The following is an 18,540-nucleotide window of genomic DNA, read 5'->3' on the forward strand; positions in this document are numbered from 1 at the left end:
TTACGTTCCGCTATATCGGCTAAGGTAGCACTAGGAGAACCACTGCGATTGTGCCCCAGTTGAGTTGGGCCGAGCACCTTAGTGGAGAAAGCTAAAACTGATTGTCATGATGAAGCGAGAGCTGGTCGCTGTTCGAGAGGTCCTTTCGAGTCCCTAAAGACTTATGCCGCTTAGGGCGAGGAGTCGGCTCTGTCCGGCCAAGGCGTGGATAGCGCCCCAAACTCGGTCTTCCGAATACTAGGGGCTTCGCCGAAATTTAAAATTATAGAATTCTATGGCTAAGTGAGAGTGTTCACGCATTATAGTCTGATTGCCTCGTTCGTTGGGCTGAGCGCCTCCCTCGAAGGACCCAAATATGGGAAAAAGAGCGCCCAGGTTTACCCCCGAACACCCCAGCACTAGCGACAAGGGGGCAGAAGCCGACGACTCGCCATCTCTCAGTATTGATAAACAGCCGCACATAAGGTAATATTTTAAATTCAAGCAGCATTGCTTAGCGCATATGAACAAGTTTTCAGCGCACAGGACAAACACGAGCGAGTTTTACTCAAAAATTACATCCCTAGTACATTCATCCGCCACAAGGCGGGCACCCTTCAGAACATCCTTATAGTAATTTTCGGGCTTGCGATGCTCTTTTCCCACTGGTGGCCCGTCCTTGACAAGCTTCTCTGCATCCAGCCTGCCCCAGTGCACCTTAGCACGGGCAAAGGCCCTACGGGCACCTTCAATACAGACGGAGCGCTTGATGACTTCGAGCCTTGGACAGGCCTCCACCAGCCGCCGCACCAGCCCGAAATAGCTCCCAGGCAGAGCCTCTCCAGGCCACAGCCGAACTAGGAGGCCCTTCATGGCCTGTTCGGCCACCTTGTGGAGCTCGACCAGTTGCTTTAGTTGGTCGCTCAGGGGCACAGAGTGTCCGGCCTCAGCATACTGAGACCAGAACACCTTCTCCGTCGAGCTGCCCTCCTCGGCTCGATAGAATGCGGCGGCATCGGATACACTCCGGGGAAGATCTGCAAATGCCCTTGGAGAGCTCCGGATTCGGGTAAGTATCAAGTAACTCACATTTTTGTGTTTACTTTGCATAAAGAATGCCTTACTCGCCGCTATCTTCTTCACCTCATCCAACTCCTGGAGGGTCTTATGGGATTCGGTCTTGGCAGACTTGGCATTTTCAATAGCCGCCGCGAGCTCGGACGCTCGCGTCTTCGAGTCAAGCTCCAAACTCTCATGTTTCTTCATGAGAACCTGGAGCTCTTGCCGCACCTTTCCAACCTCGGCCTCATACCTCTCCCGCTCGGTGCGCTCCGCGGACGCACTCTTCTTGGCCTCAAGCAGTGCTTGCTTAAGGGTCGCCACCTCAGATGTGGCCCCTACAATAGCCATGTTAATCCTGTCATTTCTTGCAATTGCACCTTTTTTATATACATATTCAACCAAGGTATTTCTTACCTTCCTTCTCCTCGAGCTGCTTCTTGGCACGGCCGAGCTCTTGCTCGGACTTCTCGAGGCTCTGCTTCAGCGTGTCCACTTCCGCAGTCAGTATGGCGGACGCCAGCAGGGAAGCCTGCACATGCATATTGACTCCTTCTGTTAGACTCCTGCGAATTCTTTGATCCTCTATTCGGCTTTTCTTCCCGAACGCCCAACAGAGCATCAGGGGCTATTGTCTATGCGGTAATATTATTTACACATTATTTTACTTACCTCAAAGCCTGTCAAAAGGCTAGTACAAGCTTTAGTCAGTCCGCTCTTGGCGGACTGAACCTTCTGGACCATCGTACTCATAATAGCGCGGTGCTCCTCGTCGATGGAGGCGCCTTGGAGCGCCTCCAACATATTATCCGGCGCCTCCGGTTGGACGGGGGCCGCTGGCACAGTGGACTTGCTCCTCTTGGGAGGAGGTCCCCCGCCGGACTCCGGAACCTTTGAAGGTTCCGGAGCTGTGTCCGGCCTAGAGCCGGACTTGGAGCCCTGGGGGGGGGGGTTTCATCCCCTTTACTCCTGGAGTCCGGGAGGTCGCCTTGCGGCGCCTCCGGGACCACCTCCTCCCTGCTTGGAACCTGTTGGGACAACACCTCGGTGTCGTCCGTAGGGCGGGGGGGAGGAAGCCGTCAGAAGCGAGTTCACATCCGACGAGTCCAGTGAGCCGCTCGACGACGCGTCGAGCCGGTCTTTGGGTGGGCTGCATAAGCATATTCGACATAAGGGAAAGCTGTGCGATAAACGAATACTATGAATTACTCCGGTATCCGGATACTTACGATTTTGCCAGGGGCTTCGCCCTGGGCTGCCACTCCTCTCCGCCGACGTCGGTGTCGGCGGAGTAGTCCGGAGGAAGGGTTTTCCCCTTCTTGGACCCTCCGGCCTCCTCAGAGAGGGCGGCCTTCCTTTTCTTCTCTCCTCCCGCTGGAGGGGGAGAGGTTTCTTCTTCTTCCTCCTCTTCTTCACGAGAGGAAGGCGCTTCGGGACCGTCGGATGATGAATCCGACACCTCCTGGCGCCGGGCACTCTTTCGACTCCCCGTGGCCCTTTTCGTGGCCTTCTTCTCCGGCACCACATAGGGCGCCGGGACCAGCAGCTTCGCCAAGCGAGCGTCCGCTGGGCCTTCGGGCAAAGGAGCCGGACAGTTGATCTGTCCGGACGTCACCTGCCAATCCTGCCAACGATAAGGGAGCTTAGATCCCGCATAGAGTCAAACTATGAAAAACTCATACCCTATAAAAGGACAAAAATAGCTTACCGCATGAGCGTGATGCTGAGTACTGAATCCGCGATCCTCGGCAGCGGATGCGGGAGCCTCGACGCCCTTGAAAAGCATCCTCCAGGCATCTTCGTATGTCATGTCGAAGAGCCTGTTTAGAGTTTGATGCTGCGCCGGGTCGAACTCCCACAGATTGAAGGCCCGTCGTTGACACGGGAGGATCAGGCGGATGAGCATAACCTGGAGTACGTTGACAAGCTTGAGCTTCTTGTCCACCAGGGTTTGGATGCATGTTTGGAGTCCGGTCAGCTCTCCTTTTTTACCCCAAGACAGGCCTGTCTCCTTCCAGGAGGTGAGCCGCATAGGGGGGCCGGATCGAAACTTAGGGGGTGCGACCCATTCGGCGTCGCGCGGCTCGGTGACGTAAAACCACCATGATTGCCACCCCTTCAGGGTCTCAACAAAGGAGCCCTCGAGCCAGAAGACATTGGCCATCTTGCCAACCATGGCACCGCCGCACTCCGCCTAGCTGCTGCGCACCACCTTTGGCTTGACGTTGAAAGTCTTAAGCCATAGGCCAAAATGGGGGCAGATGCGGAGGAACGCCTCGCACACGACGATGAACGCCGAGATGTTGAAGACGAAGTTCGGGGCCAGATCGTGGAAATCCAGGCCATAGTAGAACATTAGCCCCCGGACAAATGGATGCAGAGGGAAGCCCAGTCCGCAGAGGAAATGGGGGAGGAATACCACCCTCTCATGGGGCCTAGGAGTGGGGATGAGCTGCCCCTTTTCGGGAAGCTGGTGCGCGATGTCGCTAGCCAGATATCCGGCCTTCCTCAGCTTTTTGATGTGTCCCTCCGTGATGGAGGAGACCATCCACTTGCCTCCCGCTCCAGACATGACTGGAGAAGGTTGAGGTGGTAGTGCGGACTTGGGCGCTGGGGCTCGAGTGCACAAGAATGGATAGGCAAAGGAGGAAGAAGGCGTGGGTGAAAAGGTGGATCCTTATCCCCTTATATGGGTGGACGCGACTACATGTCCCCACTAGCCTGGTAAAACTTGCTTATCTCCAAGCGCCGTAATCAAAGGCGCGGTTGGGTTACCCACGCCCGTATTGATGAGAATCCCGGAATAAGGGGGCACGATCTCTGCTTTGAAAAGACGTGCCAAGGAATCCGCCTCGCATAGCGCACTGAGGTGGGATAATTAAACGACTCGGATAAAGGCTTGGTCGTGGTGTGTCGCACCACGGAATACATCAGCAGATTAGATTTGTGTAAATATTATTCTCTCTATGGCAATATGTGGAAAACTTATTTTGCAGAACCAGACACTATCTTTGTGTTTAAAATCTTCTATGAAGTACTTGGAGGAGGAACCCGCCTTGCAATGCCGAAGACAATTTGCGCGCCGGACTCGTCGTCATTGAAGCCTGGTTCAGGGGCTACTGAGGGAGTCCTAGATTAGGGGGTGTTCGGATAGCCAAACTATACCTTCAGTTGGACTCCTGGACTATGAAGATACAAGATTGAAGACTCCGTCCCGTGTCCGGAAGGGACTTTCCTTGGCGTGGAAGGCAAGCTTGGCGATACAGATGTTCAGTTCTCCTACCATTGTAACCGACTCTATGTAACCCTAACCCTCTCCGGTGTCTATATAAACTGGAGGGTTTTAGTCCGTAGGACAACATACACATCAACAATCATACCATAGGCTAGCTTCTAGGGTTTAGCCTCTCTGATCTCATGGTAGATCTACTCTTGTACTACCCATATCATCAATATTAATCAAGCAGGACGTAGGGTTTTACCTCCATCGAGAGGGCCCGAACCTGGGTAAAACTTCGTGTCCCTTGCCTCCTATTACCATCCGGCCTAGACGCACAGTTCGGGACCCCCTACCCGAGATCCGCCGGTTTTGTCACCGACAACGTACCACACAACATCATCACCGACAACAGCACGAATTTTGCCAAAGGCGCCTTGGCCCGTTTCTGCGCGACACAGGGCATCTGACTGGACCTAGCGTCCGTCGCCCATCCACAGTCAAACGGCCAGGTGGAGCGAGCAAACGGCCTCATCCTGTCTGGCATCAAGCCCTGACTGGTCGAGCCTCTGGAGCGCTCGGCTGGCTGCTGGCTCGATGAATTGCCAGCCGTCCTCTGGAGTCTGCGCACGACTCCAAACAAGTCAACCGGCTTCACGCCTTTCTTCCTCGTCTACGGTGCTGAAGCCGTCATCCCAACGGACATAGAGTTCGATTCCCCGTGAGTCACCATGTACACCAAAGAAGAAGCAGAAGAAGCACATCAAGATGGCGTCGATCTGCTGGAAGAGGGCCGGCTGTTGGCACTCAGCCGGTCCAGCATCTACCAGCAGAGCCTGCGTAGATACTACAACAGGAAGGTCAGGCCGAGATCTTTCCAAGAGGGCGACCTTGTGCTCCGACTAATCCAGCGAACAGCTGGCCAGCACAAGCTGTCGGCGCCTTGGGAAGGCCCCTTCATCATCAGCAAAGTGCTGGGCAATGACTCCTACTACCTGATCGACGCTCAAAAGCCCCGAGCACACAAGAGGGACGACTCCGGCAAAGAGACAGAGCGGCCATGGAATGCAAATCTCCTCCGAAAATTTTACAGTTAAACGCAGTATGTATCATGCTACCTTTTGTATTAAAAGTACCAAGACTTCGGGCCCCCCGAGAAGAGCTCGGGGACTGCCCTCTTTTATCTATATGATAAGAATTATGCCTTCGAGTATATTACTCTTTGTTATGCCGCTTGGCACCGGGTTCGACTAGTCAGCCCGGGGACTTGCCGCCCTGCACTATGAAATGCTTCCTGTAGCCGAACAAGTAGTGTGTGGCGTCTAAGCCGTCTCCTGCCAGAAGCCGCAGCTCGCAGAGCAACTGTCTGGTGGGCAGGAGTAAGGAAGAATGGGCGTCCACATGAAAAATGGCTAAGGACTCAAAGCATAAACATAGCTTAAGGCCGGCTTCCAGCCTTTTTTCGCAAACCGACTCTTGAAACAATCGTCTTGCCGCCTTCTATTCGACTTGTTAAACAACTCCAAAAACGGCTAAGTACTTGCCTTCCCAAAGTGACCAAGAATTTGATCCAGCAGCAGTCCGCAGAACGGCTGTCCGACTGACAAAGACGGCAACTGAGGGAAGGCGGCAAAGGAAAAAGCCAAAAGAGCAATGAGCAAGAAAAGATAGAAGTCGGATAAATATTTACATAACAAAGGCCCTTGGCCGAATCTTTGAGCAGAATTTCAAAATACACCCCGCGGGTGGAATTGTGCGAATTAACAAGTTCTTCAAAGACTATTAAAACAGATAAAACAAAGATAAGGTGGCAGCCTAGGAGGCGGCAGACGGGTTCGGAGGATCGGAGGAGACGACGGTGTTGGATGTTGGGGCGGCCGGCTGGGCGGTCTCGGCTTGATCACCTCCGACGGCAGTCGGCTCAGGCGAGCACGGCTCGTTGCTGGAGACGCGGTCGAGCTGAGGCTGGCCATCCGCTCCGTCTTCCGGTGCCTTCGTCTCGCTTCCGTCCCCTGCCTCGTCTTCCTCCTCGACGCTGGAGCCGATCACCTCTGCCGAGTCCTCGCCGTAGTCTGGGTTCAGCCCAAACCACTTCGGCGGTACCTCCCCGCCGTCTTCAGCCCGCTCGGGGACAAAGATGCTGGTGTCGGTGTACTCGGCGATCGCCGCCGCACGCTTGACAAGGGCGTCTTCCGCGGCTGCCAGCTCCGGCTGGGCCTCTGACCGGAGTGTGGCCAGCCGGTCTAGGTCCAGCCCCGGATACCACGCCTTGACGAATTCCAAGGCTCGGCGCGCTCCGGCCCGGGCTGAGGAACCCTTCTAGGCCTCAAGACGGCCAGCCGCGACCTCCAGCTAGTCGGCAGTCCGACTGGGGGTGCGCGGAGCCTGCACGTCTGGCCACAGGGCGGCGATCGCTTGGGCGCCGACACGTTGAAGCCGGCGCAGCATCCGGTGGGCCGGCCGCAGACGAGCCCCAATGCTCAGAATATGCTCGTCAAGGGTCCGGGGGGCATCAGCGGCGATCTCCGCGCCATCCGCCCTCCGCTCCTCGCGGTCAGCCTCGATAGCTTGAATGTCGGCCTGCGAGTGGCCGGGGAAGAAGTCTGCCAAGACGGAAAGAATGAAGAACAAGTCAAAAACCAGGAGTCGGCTCGACCTATAGTCGGCGGCTCGAAGAAGGAAGGCAAAGAGGCTTACCGTCGACGAGGTCCTCGATCTTGTGGAAGCCAGAGGCCAGCATTGCCTCCTTGTCAGTCCAGGAGGAGCGCTCACTCGCGAACTCGGCCAGGAGGGCGGCCTCCGCCTCTTCCGCCTCCTTTTGCGTCTTCTTAAGCAGCTCCTTCTGCTCTGCCAATTGTGCGGCTAGCAGATCGCGCTCTACGGCGAGCTTGGTGCACTCCTCCCCCTTGGCGTGCAACGCAGAGTTGGCTTCGCTCAGCTGCTGTTGAAGAGTGGCGTTGGCCTCTGAAGAGAAAGAAGAAAGAAGGCGTTAAGTCATCAACAAAGAAGGTCGCCGGGGGGATCCGGCCCAACTGCTCAGCAGTCGGCCCGAATCTCGGGGACTACAGCTCGCGGGTGGGCCAGCGCGCCCCCGCAAAGAAGAAAAATGACTCACTCCGGCTCTCTGACAAGTCGGCGGTCCGCTTGCCCAGCTCTTCAACGTTGCGGTTGAAGGCAGTGACACGGAGGTTGTGATAGTCCTGCGACAAGTATTTCAAACAAAAGTTAGTACCCGGAACTCACCAATTGGAGTTCCGGGCCGCCTGCTCAGCAGCCGGCCTGAAACTCGGGGACTACACCCAGTGGGTGCGCTGGCGCGCCCCCACAGAGAGGAACAAGAAACAAAGACAAAGAAGAAAGCATACCCGGATGGCTGCCCGCGACGCCAGGTGCGCCTTGGTGCAGTTCTGGATAGCGTCGCTCTCAGCTCGCAGCTCTGTCTGGACATCTAGAAGTGCCTGGTTCAGCGGGCCCGTGCCGCCTCCTCGCACCCACCCAAGGGGCACAACGCTCGTCGCTTCGGCGTCTGGGATCGTCGAGCTGGCGGTGCCGGTCTCCAAGGGGCGTGGCGCCGAAGTCGCCTTCTCAAGACAACGGCGCGTTGGCGAGCCGACTTGAAGGAGTAGCCTTGCCACGGCCTCGTCTTCAGTCGGCGGCAAGGGCGGGTCCGCCGGCTGTTTGCCTTGCGCGCTCCTAGACGGCGGCGGGGGCGGCGGTGGCGGCACGACCGCGTCCAGCATGGAGGCGTCGCCGCCGCCTCTCTCCACGATTGGGAACTCGCCGCCGGCTTCCCCTGACTGCCCCGTGAACTCCGGGGGCGGCGGCGCAGAGTTTAGAGGGGTGACAAACACCGCCGACCACCGGGGTGCGACTTCCTTAGCCTGCCGCTTTGCCGCAGCGGTGGCCTCGGCCGCCTCCAGCTTCTACAGGGCGGAGGCCTCAGCCTTCTCGGCCTCCGCTTTCTCCCGGCAGGCGGCCTCTTCCTCCTCGCGCTTCTCCTGTGCGTTCCGCTCCGTCGCCTCCCGAAGGTCGGCGGCGGGGTCAATTTGGCGAGTAGTGGCAGACGTCTCCGCTGACCCCATAACGGAGGTGGTGGCAACCCTCTCAAGAGTGAGGGGAGCCCTGAAGCAAGGGAAGCATATGAAAGACTCAGACTAGATCAACAAAGAGAAAATAAAGATAAGGGACGGAGGCGCTTACGCAAAGACCAGCGGCGGCTTCTTCACTTCCTTGCGGAAGCGGTTGGCTTTCACAGCCGCCTCTTCCCGCTTGGTCGCGGCGGCCGCTCCCTTAAACTTCTTCGACCGGCCACCAAGTGTACTCGGCCCGGCCCGGCGCTTCTTCGCGCCGCCTTGAGCATCCAAGCCGGCGGAGGAACTCGCACTTGGCTGGCCAGCCTTTGGCTGGTGGCGCGGGGCGACTTCTCCCTCGGCATCGTCGTCAGGCCAGTCGGCGAAAGTGGCCGAGGGCCTAGAGCTGCCTGCTTCTCCTCCTCCTCCCTCGGCGCCGGCCTCCATGGCCGCCACCCCCAAGTCAGGATCGTCGACGTCGCTCTCCGCCCGATCAGGGACAAACTGACGAGCCGGCACCGCAGTGCCGGCCGAAGGAGGGACGAGAGGGTTCTGATTCAAAACAAAGATGGTCAGACTAGACAAGTCGGACTCGGCAACAAAAGAAACAGAAGAAGAAGGAAGACGACTTACAATAGGCGGGGGGGTTGGCGCGCGAGTACGGCTCCTTGCTGAACCGCCAATCCACCGAGAGACCGCAGTTCACGATGTAGTTCACCGTGTTCGCCACCTCCGCGTGAGGCATGTCCTTGGAGCACATCCGACTCGGGTCCCGATGAACGCTCATCTGGCAGATCAGGTGAGGTCGGCCTTGGAGTGGGAGGACTCGGCGCGCCACGAAGGCGGCTAGCAAGTCGGCCCCGGTGAAGGCCTCCGACTGCGTCAGCACTCGGAGTCGCGCTACGGCGGCGGCACCAGCAGGAGACAACGTCTTGGCTCGGTGTGACCAGCTGGGGAGCCTTCCACCCGGCGCGCCGGCTTCATAAGCCGGTAGGTTGACCCAGTCGCCTTCTGGGGCGACGTTCTTCACATAAAAATAGGACCGCTGCCACATCTTCACCGACTTAATCAGTGCGATGGTGGGAAACAGATTGTTGGCCACTGATCTCCGCATCGCGATAAATGCACCGCACTGGGCCGGCACGCTGGCGATGTGTGTGCCGAGCTTGGACTGGATTAACTCGCCCCAGAGCTCGATGGTGGGGAGAACGCCGAGGAAGCCTTCGCACAGGGTGGCGAAGGCAGCCAGCAGCACCACCGTGTTCGGAGTAAGGTGGTGCGGCTGGAGCCCGTGGAACTCCAAGAAGGAGCGGAAGAAGCCGCTCGCCGGCAGCCCCAGGCCACGCATAAGGTGCGAGCGGAATATGACCCGCTCGCCCTCCTCCGGCGCCGGCGATATTTCCCCCTCTGGCGCGAGGCGGACCCGCACTAAGCCCCTGCTGGGCAGCCGCCGCCTCTTGCGGAGGATCTCGACGTCGTCGTCATCAACCTCAGAGCCGTCCCACACTCCGGAGCATACAACAGGAGGCGCGGCGGCGGAGGAAGAGCTCATCGCTGCGGGCGCGGCGTGGTTCGGAGCAGCAGCGGCGAGAGGAAGAAGAAGCGAGAAGGAGCGAAAGGGAGTAGGGAGGATGGGCGCGCGTGCTTCGCCGCCCCCCTCCCCTCGCCTACTTGTAGGCTCGTGGGCTGAGAAGCCGAGGGGGCGGTCGTGGGATTAACTGCGCCCAGGACCCCACGACCCCCATGATTTACCACACGAAGTTACCACGTGAAATAACCGCGCGGGAACCCCAACCGTCCGTACGGCCACAACGGATCCGTTCGCATGCCGAGGCGCGGTAGTGGCAGGCCCCGCCTATAGGCCTGTCCCGTCGCGCGCGTGGGTGAGCAGACTAGCTCGGCCACGTGGCGCCTCGCGACGGGTCCGCCACGGGCGGCAACCCGAAAGCTTATCAGGCACGCCGCCTGGACTCCGCCGCGACGTTCAAACTTTTTTGGGGGCAAGTCGGCCTTAAGAAAGTCCGACTCCAACTAGTCGGCTTGACAAAAGACGGCTAGCGAGGCCCAGACCCCACCGCTGGAAAGAACAAACTATTGAGGCTCCTCGACATGTCGCCCTCGGTGCCTCACCAGCTTCGGGGACTACTGTCGGAGTAATGGGCCACGGGTAGGCTAACCCCGGCCCAAAACCTTTCAAGACATCGGGGCAGGCTGCGCCCCTCGAGACCCTAGGACGAAGAGCTGCCTTCTGAGAGTCGGCGGCGAGGCGGCCGACAGCCCACTCGCGGCCGAGTCCCAGGGACGACTTTAGGATAAGCTGACTCCTGACTGGCGACTTCCAGAGAAGCCGGCCTTGGGGAGTCGGCCCGCGACGCCAACAACCCCCATGCCCTCATAAAGAGGGACGAGACGGGGAGTGGCCACAGTAAGGTCCACTCCCACCCATTTTCCAAGGGCAGGTGTGGCTATAGTACGCTGTACCCGCAGAGATCTCCGCGCGGCGCGACACTGTTGCCCTGCCGGCCCTGACGTCACCCCAGAGGGCGGAGTCCTGTGCCCACGTCGGCCTGCCGGTACGACCCAGGGACGACGGGTCCCACCAGTCGGCGGGCGTACGGAAGACGGCGAGAGCGCCACCAGTCGGCCCGGTTGGGAGTCGGACCCCAGGAGTCGGCCGGCCCCTCCCATGGGCCCCACGCGCCATTAACCAGACGCGATAGGGAGTGGCCACAGTGATCGCCCGCCAGACGGCGGAGCTGTCGCCACGACCCCATGACCGAGCCCGCGTCATTAGAGGCACGGCTACAGTAATCTACAGCCGGCAAGACCCGCCCGCGGCAGACGCGGCCTGTCAGCTCTGTACTGAGCCAGTCGGCGGGGCCCACCAGTCGGCGGGCCCCAGGAGTCGGCAGATAAGACGGCGACCAGAGAGACTGATGGCTGGGCCCGCATCCAGTCGGATTACCATTGTACCCCTGGGGGGTAGGCCTATATAAACCCCCCAGGGCACCCATGCAAAAGGGTTGGAATCCATTAGCACTAGACCAGATCATATAGGAAGGAGAGAGCTAGCCTTGCCTTCTCCTACCTCCAGGAAACAGCTCAAGGAGCAACCGTGTAAACGCTTTATTTTGCTATATTTTGCTTCGTGCTTACAACTCTCGTTTTTGCTTCATTTGGTTCTTTGAGTTGTAACACTAAGACTCGATGGTCGTCTGCTACTTGTTTGCCACCCTGTTTTGCGAAGATAAATTCCGCATGTGCGGCGATAAATTCCGCACTTATCTCATTCCGCAGACGTCCATTTTCCATTATGCATGTCATTATCTTCATATACTTTCACATGCATAGTGGATTGTCATCATAAGCTGAAGTGGATCTCCAAGTACAACCTGCCATGTGCATTTGCATTCCAAAAGCAAATTAACTTATATGCACATCTTCAGGGGGAGCCCTTGCAACTTATGAAGACAATTCCTTATCCTTTACAATTTCACAGACTATATTCCCCGTTGAAAACTTCAACTAGTTTGTCATCAATCACTAAAAAGGGGGAGATTGTAAGTGCATCTAGTGCCACCCCTAGTTGGTTTTGGAGTATTCACGACAAACCTAGTTGAGGGACTTATGTGTTTGTGAGAATTGCAGGATAACACAGGTAGAAGTCCCTCATTGATTCGGTTTTACTACCAGAGATAACCCCTAAAAATGTATGAAGACATTGAAGCCAAAGGTGGTATATGAAGATATTCACATTGAAGACTATGACAAAAGAAGACACGTTATGAAGCCTATGGAGCTCGAAGACTTAGATCTTTCATAGTTCTTTTTCTTTTGTGTTGAGTCATAGGAACCACCGTACTATTAAGTGGGGTCCAAGAGAACCAGTCAGAATGACTGAAGTGATGCCTAAATCAAAAACCTATGTCTTCGAGTGAAGACAATGAGAGCGAATCTTGTCCAGAGCCGGACAAGTCAGCTTTGCTTGTAGCCCAAGTAAAGTTGCCATGAGAGTTTGAAATCCGATCGTTGCGACACGTGTCAGTTCCTTAGTGACCCAGGGTCATTTCGGACAAATCAGGTCGGGTTGCCAAGTGGCTATAAATAGCCCACCCCCTACAACCATAAATGGTTGGCTGCTCAGATTTCAGTGCACGGCTTTTGTCGTTTGAGAGCAACCCACCTCGAAGCCTTTGAGAGAAAATTCCTAGCGAGGAGAAAAGCCCTAACCACCCAGAGCCAGAGAACATTGGGCATCACTTAAGTCTTCTTGTCTGTGTGATCTGAAGACTTATTACACTTGGGGACTGTGAATCCTCCAGACGGTTAGGCGTCGCGTTCAGAGCATCCAAGAGACATTGTGGATTGCCAGTGAACGAAGTCTGTGAAGGTTTGGGAGTCTACCTTGAAGACTTACCAGAGTGATTGGGCGAGGACTATGTGACCTTAGCTCAAGGAGAATACGGTGAGGACTTGGTGTCCTGAGCTGCGTGTTCAGGACTGGGTGTCCGGGACTGTGTGTCCTAAGGTTTAAATACCTAGCCGCTCCAACCAGACGTACAGTTGTCACAGCAACTGGAACTGGTCCAACAATCATTGTCTTCAACGAGTCACCGGTTTCATCTTCACTTCCTTTTTGATACTGTTACTCATTGTGAAGCCATTGCATGCTTGCTCTATCTTTTGTCTTCACAACGTGAATGTATGATCTGTTTGGCTTCACAACTTCTTCCTACCTGATCCTTATTACACTGCAGCTGTTTGTCATTGTGCTTTCACTCTATTGAATGCTTGACCATGGTTGGCCTAGTGTAATCTAACATTCCGCTGAATAGTGATAGGCATAATCTTCGCTGTTTGTCTTCATAACTCCCACGTTTTGAAGACTTTCATAAAAATCGCCTATTCACCCCCCCTCTAGTCGATATAACGCACTTTCAGACAGTAGGGGTATTATCTCCACGGAGAGCCCCGAAGCTGGGTAAGATTCGCCGGCGTACATGCCTTTGCCTTATCCCGTTTCCAGGCACCGGCAACGTTCTACTCGCCCCCACCATGATAAGCCATCCTTTGGCATATGTCGCACCCAACCCCCGACAGCCTTAATTCTAGATAAATGAATTATGCTAACCAACTAGGTCAACTCTGCAAGAGCTTGGGATATGATATTCCTGACAGTGTTTAACGCTCCGCATATACAGTTTTTGGATTTTACGTGAATGATACTTTTTAAATACTTATTACTACCATTCCAGCATTGTAATAGCTACAGTATTTTGTACGTCTTCCGTAGTTGCTCAACTGGAGCATGTAAACTGTTATTTTCACATTTGCTCCTCTTCTACGAATGTCTCACTGATCCCTCTTCTTTGATCCCAAAATTCAGATGAAAATATTTTTTAAATCAGTACATCTGGTCCCTGTCTGTAGCTGGCTGATGGTTGATGACTGTCCATTCATATTGTTTACGTAGTTACAGAAAAATCCTTATAATGTGTACTTTACATTGAACTGATACTTGATAGACAAGGTAAATTCTAGCATGTAATCATAGTAATTCATGAGGATACATGCAAAACCAGTATGCTCAAAGGTCCTAACATTTTTTGTGATGTTTTTACTTGCTTAATAAATAAACTCTCTACATCTCTGTACTAGATGAGATATTTAATTGAGAAGTCTAATGTCTGATAACCATTGAAACAACCTATGCATTGATTTGTTAAACATAATGGAACACAGGAAATGTATATACGGGCATGCCCTTATGTAAAATTGTATCAAAATTGCTTTCATGCTAATGCATGACATTTGATACTTGAGAGCCTTGGATATTTACTGAGATAAAAGAACAAAGGGACTGGGATATCACATCTGGTGAGAGATTGAGTATTCTAAAAGATTTATGTGTTTCGGTCTCGAACACTCGGGCTCTGACACCAAAGGTGAGTCCTCTCATCTCTGAGAGTATCTAGAAATCATGACATTTTCTTTGTCATTTTTTCACAGGGAGGGTGTGATTATTGAAAATTGATGTTGGGTGTGATATTGTACAACAAGGAAGAAGCTTTTGACTTGTTAAAGACAGAAGGTCTAGCATGTCTCACCTTGATGTACAATTGGTGTTTAATGGGGCAGTAACAAGCTTTGAATATAAACTAATTTTGCTTTCTTGGCAGTGACTCTCGGAGTGAAGGAACTTCATGTTGTGAACATTGTTATTTTCAATACATAACTTTTTGTTGGTTAGCTGACATTGTTGGATAAAGAAATAGTCAAATGTTGTTTATAATGCATGAGTTGCTTTTAGTGGAGCTGGTGCGTTACGAGGATTTGTGAAGGCTTTGTAGTTGGCAATCTGAACAGCCTGTATGTTTAGTGGAAGCGTGTGCATTCATCCAAAGCATTCACACGGCTAATCTTCCTTTTGGCGACTGTAGAGTCCAGAGAACCAAATCTTTTACCTGATTAATTGGTATGGTTGCTACGCCGAGTCTCCTATTTTATGTTTGAATTTGCAAAGCATCATCAGTCAGCTTACACTTTTTTAACCTAGTGATTAAATTTTCTTGCTCAGTTAAACTAATTGCGCATATGAGTACCATTGCCAGTCTTTATTAGTTCAATGTTTTTCCTGTTGAGTATAAAGTTTCAGTTCGACAGATTGTTCTTCACTATATAACTATATTAGTGACAGTGAGTGCTCACCTCTCTTGTAGTAAGCTCAGTTTTATAGATACATAATTTGATGCATAGCTTCACTTGGACTCTAGCCTATATGATCGTGCTCGGTGAACGGAAGATTTGAGAGAATACAACATGTTATGTGCCCATATCTGCTTGAAGAAGATATACAACATGATATGTCACATAGTTGCAGACACCATCCAATTTGTTACATAGATTTCTATTTATTTATTTTGCATTTTTTGTACTATGATATAAAGAAGGAATGTACATTGTAGGGGGTTTGCTACGTGCTACATATGTCTTATTCACTGGCAGTTAGTCAGCTTATATTCCAGTGCTAAGAAATGGCATAATCATCGCATGCCATTTCGTGGGAGCAGCAGAAGTAGCATAGATGCAATGGTGTGAAGCAGAACACTAATCAGTTCAATACATATGCACTTCCCAAGTTCCTTATGCAAATGAAATGGCACACTTTTTCTTATGCCCTCATATAGTGTGAATTGAAGATTAGAGAGTGAATGATAGCATGATATAACTCAAGTTCATTGTAGGAAAATCTTTTGCCATATGTATGTGCATATCCCTTTTTAACGTTGATTTCATATGATGTATTCTATGTCAAAAATCCATGTTGCTATTAATAGTTATTTTTATCTATGGTTTGCAGTTGTAAAAAAATCATACGGGAGCAAGTATTTGTGTTCACAATTAGAGACAAGATTCCTAAGTGCTAGACAATGTGAGTGCTCGAGGTAAATTTGCGGTGTAATATTTTCAATAGTTCCTTCAAGTTAATCATATATCGTTACAGTAGTTTCTTCTCCTTTAAAGTAAGACAATCTGCTTATGAGAGATATAACTTCGTGCAGAACTATGACTTCGAATAATTTTGTCCTCTGGGTGACATGAACATTTGCGGCAAGAACGACGATGTGATGCTCATTGAAGTTGAGGTCAAGGAAATGAATACACCGATGACACATCAATAGATGTATAAATTGTTCTTGCATGAGCATATTGCGGTAACTACGGGGAGGAGATCAAGAGCATCAACGACCTCTTGACCAGGTTCTTTGTCGTCGCTAGCTTGGGAGGTAGCTGTTGGGGCGTTGGAACCTTCTTGAGAATTACATCTAAAGGCGGTTTCCACCCATGTCCCTTTTTGCTCATCTACCACGGCGCACAGGCTCACTCCGAATACGAGTTAGTGGATTCGTGATAAGAGTGAGGGTTGAGAGTGAGTGGGACGTGGGTTGGGATTGGTCAAATGTGGCAAATTGCATTTCAGTAGAGATGGTTTTGCAGCAAATTGCATGAGCGAGCGGTTCATATATATTTTTCATCGAGTCATATAACTTTTTGGTTAGGATAGAATGGTAAATGCACTGGTTGGTTGCTTCAAGAGTTAATAACGGACACAGTGGCGTATGAGTTGCATGCTCAACAATGAACACCATATTTTTGTTTCGTGGTAATGCATGACATTCAACTATATGTTACAACATGTCAATGTCTTAGGAAACATTGGATCTACCTTCTTCGCTTGACATGCATCACGGGTGGTGCACACCTCCTCCCTGTTGATGGAGATGGAGGATCGACACAAACGCTGGGGAACGGTATCGGGATGTAGAGCAGGGCTGTTGGCGGGGGACTCCTCGACGGTCCATGGGGAAGTACAGTGTGAAGGAGATAGGGCGCCATGTCGAAGGTGCGGTGGGCGTCATATGGTTTTAAAGGAGAGGGCTCTAGCGAGAAATGTCCTGCTACGATGGAAAACCGAGCGAGAAGGGAAGGGTATGACAGGAAAATGGAAGAGTGTGTCGTGTGATAGGGTTTTTGTGTTGGGATCACATGTTGGTGATAACATGTCAGATAAGCCGGACAACCACATTTCTTTCCTACATATGGGCTAATTTGAGGGAGCCCAGACTGTCTAAGTGGTTAAATTTTGGAGACGTTCGCTTGGCGCCCATTTGATGCCTGTACATTTGGCTCTATGAGAGAAAAATGAGTTTCAACCTTGAAAACGACCTTAATTTTTATTTTATTTTATTCATATATATATATTAGCCCGTAGCAACGCACGGGCAATCTACTAGTCAATATTAGAAGCTAACAAGTGTTCGGGCCTGGATCTATATGCACTACATTATGGAACGATGGGGGGAGTACAAGCCGAGGGATGAAGCTAACCTCGGCGGAAAATGGTGGCCACTCCCGTTGTTGTCCTGCATTAGTGGAAAGGCATAATAAGTACAGCAACCTTAACATCAAACAAATATAGCAAAGGTAAACAACATCATCTCCAAATGATAGCTTGAATGTGTTGGTTTCCGCATGCTGTTAAAGCAGATATAAAATGGAAGGAAATGTTACCGACAGCAGGTTTAACAGCCATCAAATATTGCAATTCAAACTGGTATTGTTGAAAATGAATAGAACATAGCTAATGCTTAAACATCACACTAGATAAATGTGTAAAACTAAAATAAAGGGCATGTGTTAACTACACCAGGAATAACTGGAATCAAATATAGCCGTTCAAACTGATATTGATGTAGTCGAGCGGCACAGTTCCGACTTGCACATAATGAACAACACATTGCGAATGACTGAAATAAACAAGGCATCTACAACAACCAAATATAGCCATTGAAAACTGGACAGAGTCTCACTACAACCAACCTAACAAGCAAATACAGATAAACATGGCATATGCTTGAAAATTGGACAAATGCTCACTGCAACCAACCTAACAAGCAGATAAAGATAAACAAGACATCTGCTTGATAACTGGACAAATGCTAAAAAAAAGCAACCTAACAACCAAATACAGATAAACAAGGCATCTGCTTGATAACTGGACAAATGCTAAAAAAACAACTGAACAGCCAAATACAGATAAACAAGGCATCTGCTTGATAACTGGACAAATGCTCACTGCAACCAAACTAAGAACCAAATACATATAAACAAGGCATCTGCTCGATAACTAGAAAAATGTTCACTCCAATCAACCTAACAACCAAATACAGATAAACAAGGCATCTACTCACTATAAATAACCAAATATAGCCATTCGGAAACTGAAGTGGACAATTCATACTTAAACATCACATAGCCCTATTAAACAATACATTTTTGCATAACTGAAATAATTAAACACGACACAGTTAAAGCACTGCACGACAAATGCTACTACAATAAAGGGTACGGGTTGGCAAGCTAGAAAAGGTAAGATTTGCTGATAGAATGTTGCCTCACATTTCATGGACGGGATCCTTCCAGTTGGAAGAGCACAGACCCATGGTGCACTCTTTGATGTCACAGATGGGTTGTTTTACCTTGGAAGAACCTTTGTGGGTGCCCTCCTCGTGGTCGATGAGATCTGACTTGGCAATTGAGGATTCCAAGCCGCCGCCGTAGAACATGTCCTTCAGAAATGACAAAATGGGCTTGATGGCGTATAAAGCTCGCAAATCCTTGATCGCTCGGCGGAGGAGATTAGCGGCAGGGCCG

Source organism: Triticum urartu, chromosome 2 (assembly GCF_003073215.2).
Source record: "Triticum urartu cultivar G1812 chromosome 2, Tu2.1, whole genome shotgun sequence".
In the NCBI taxonomy this organism is placed as follows: Eukaryota; Viridiplantae; Streptophyta; class Magnoliopsida; order Poales; family Poaceae; genus Triticum; species Triticum urartu.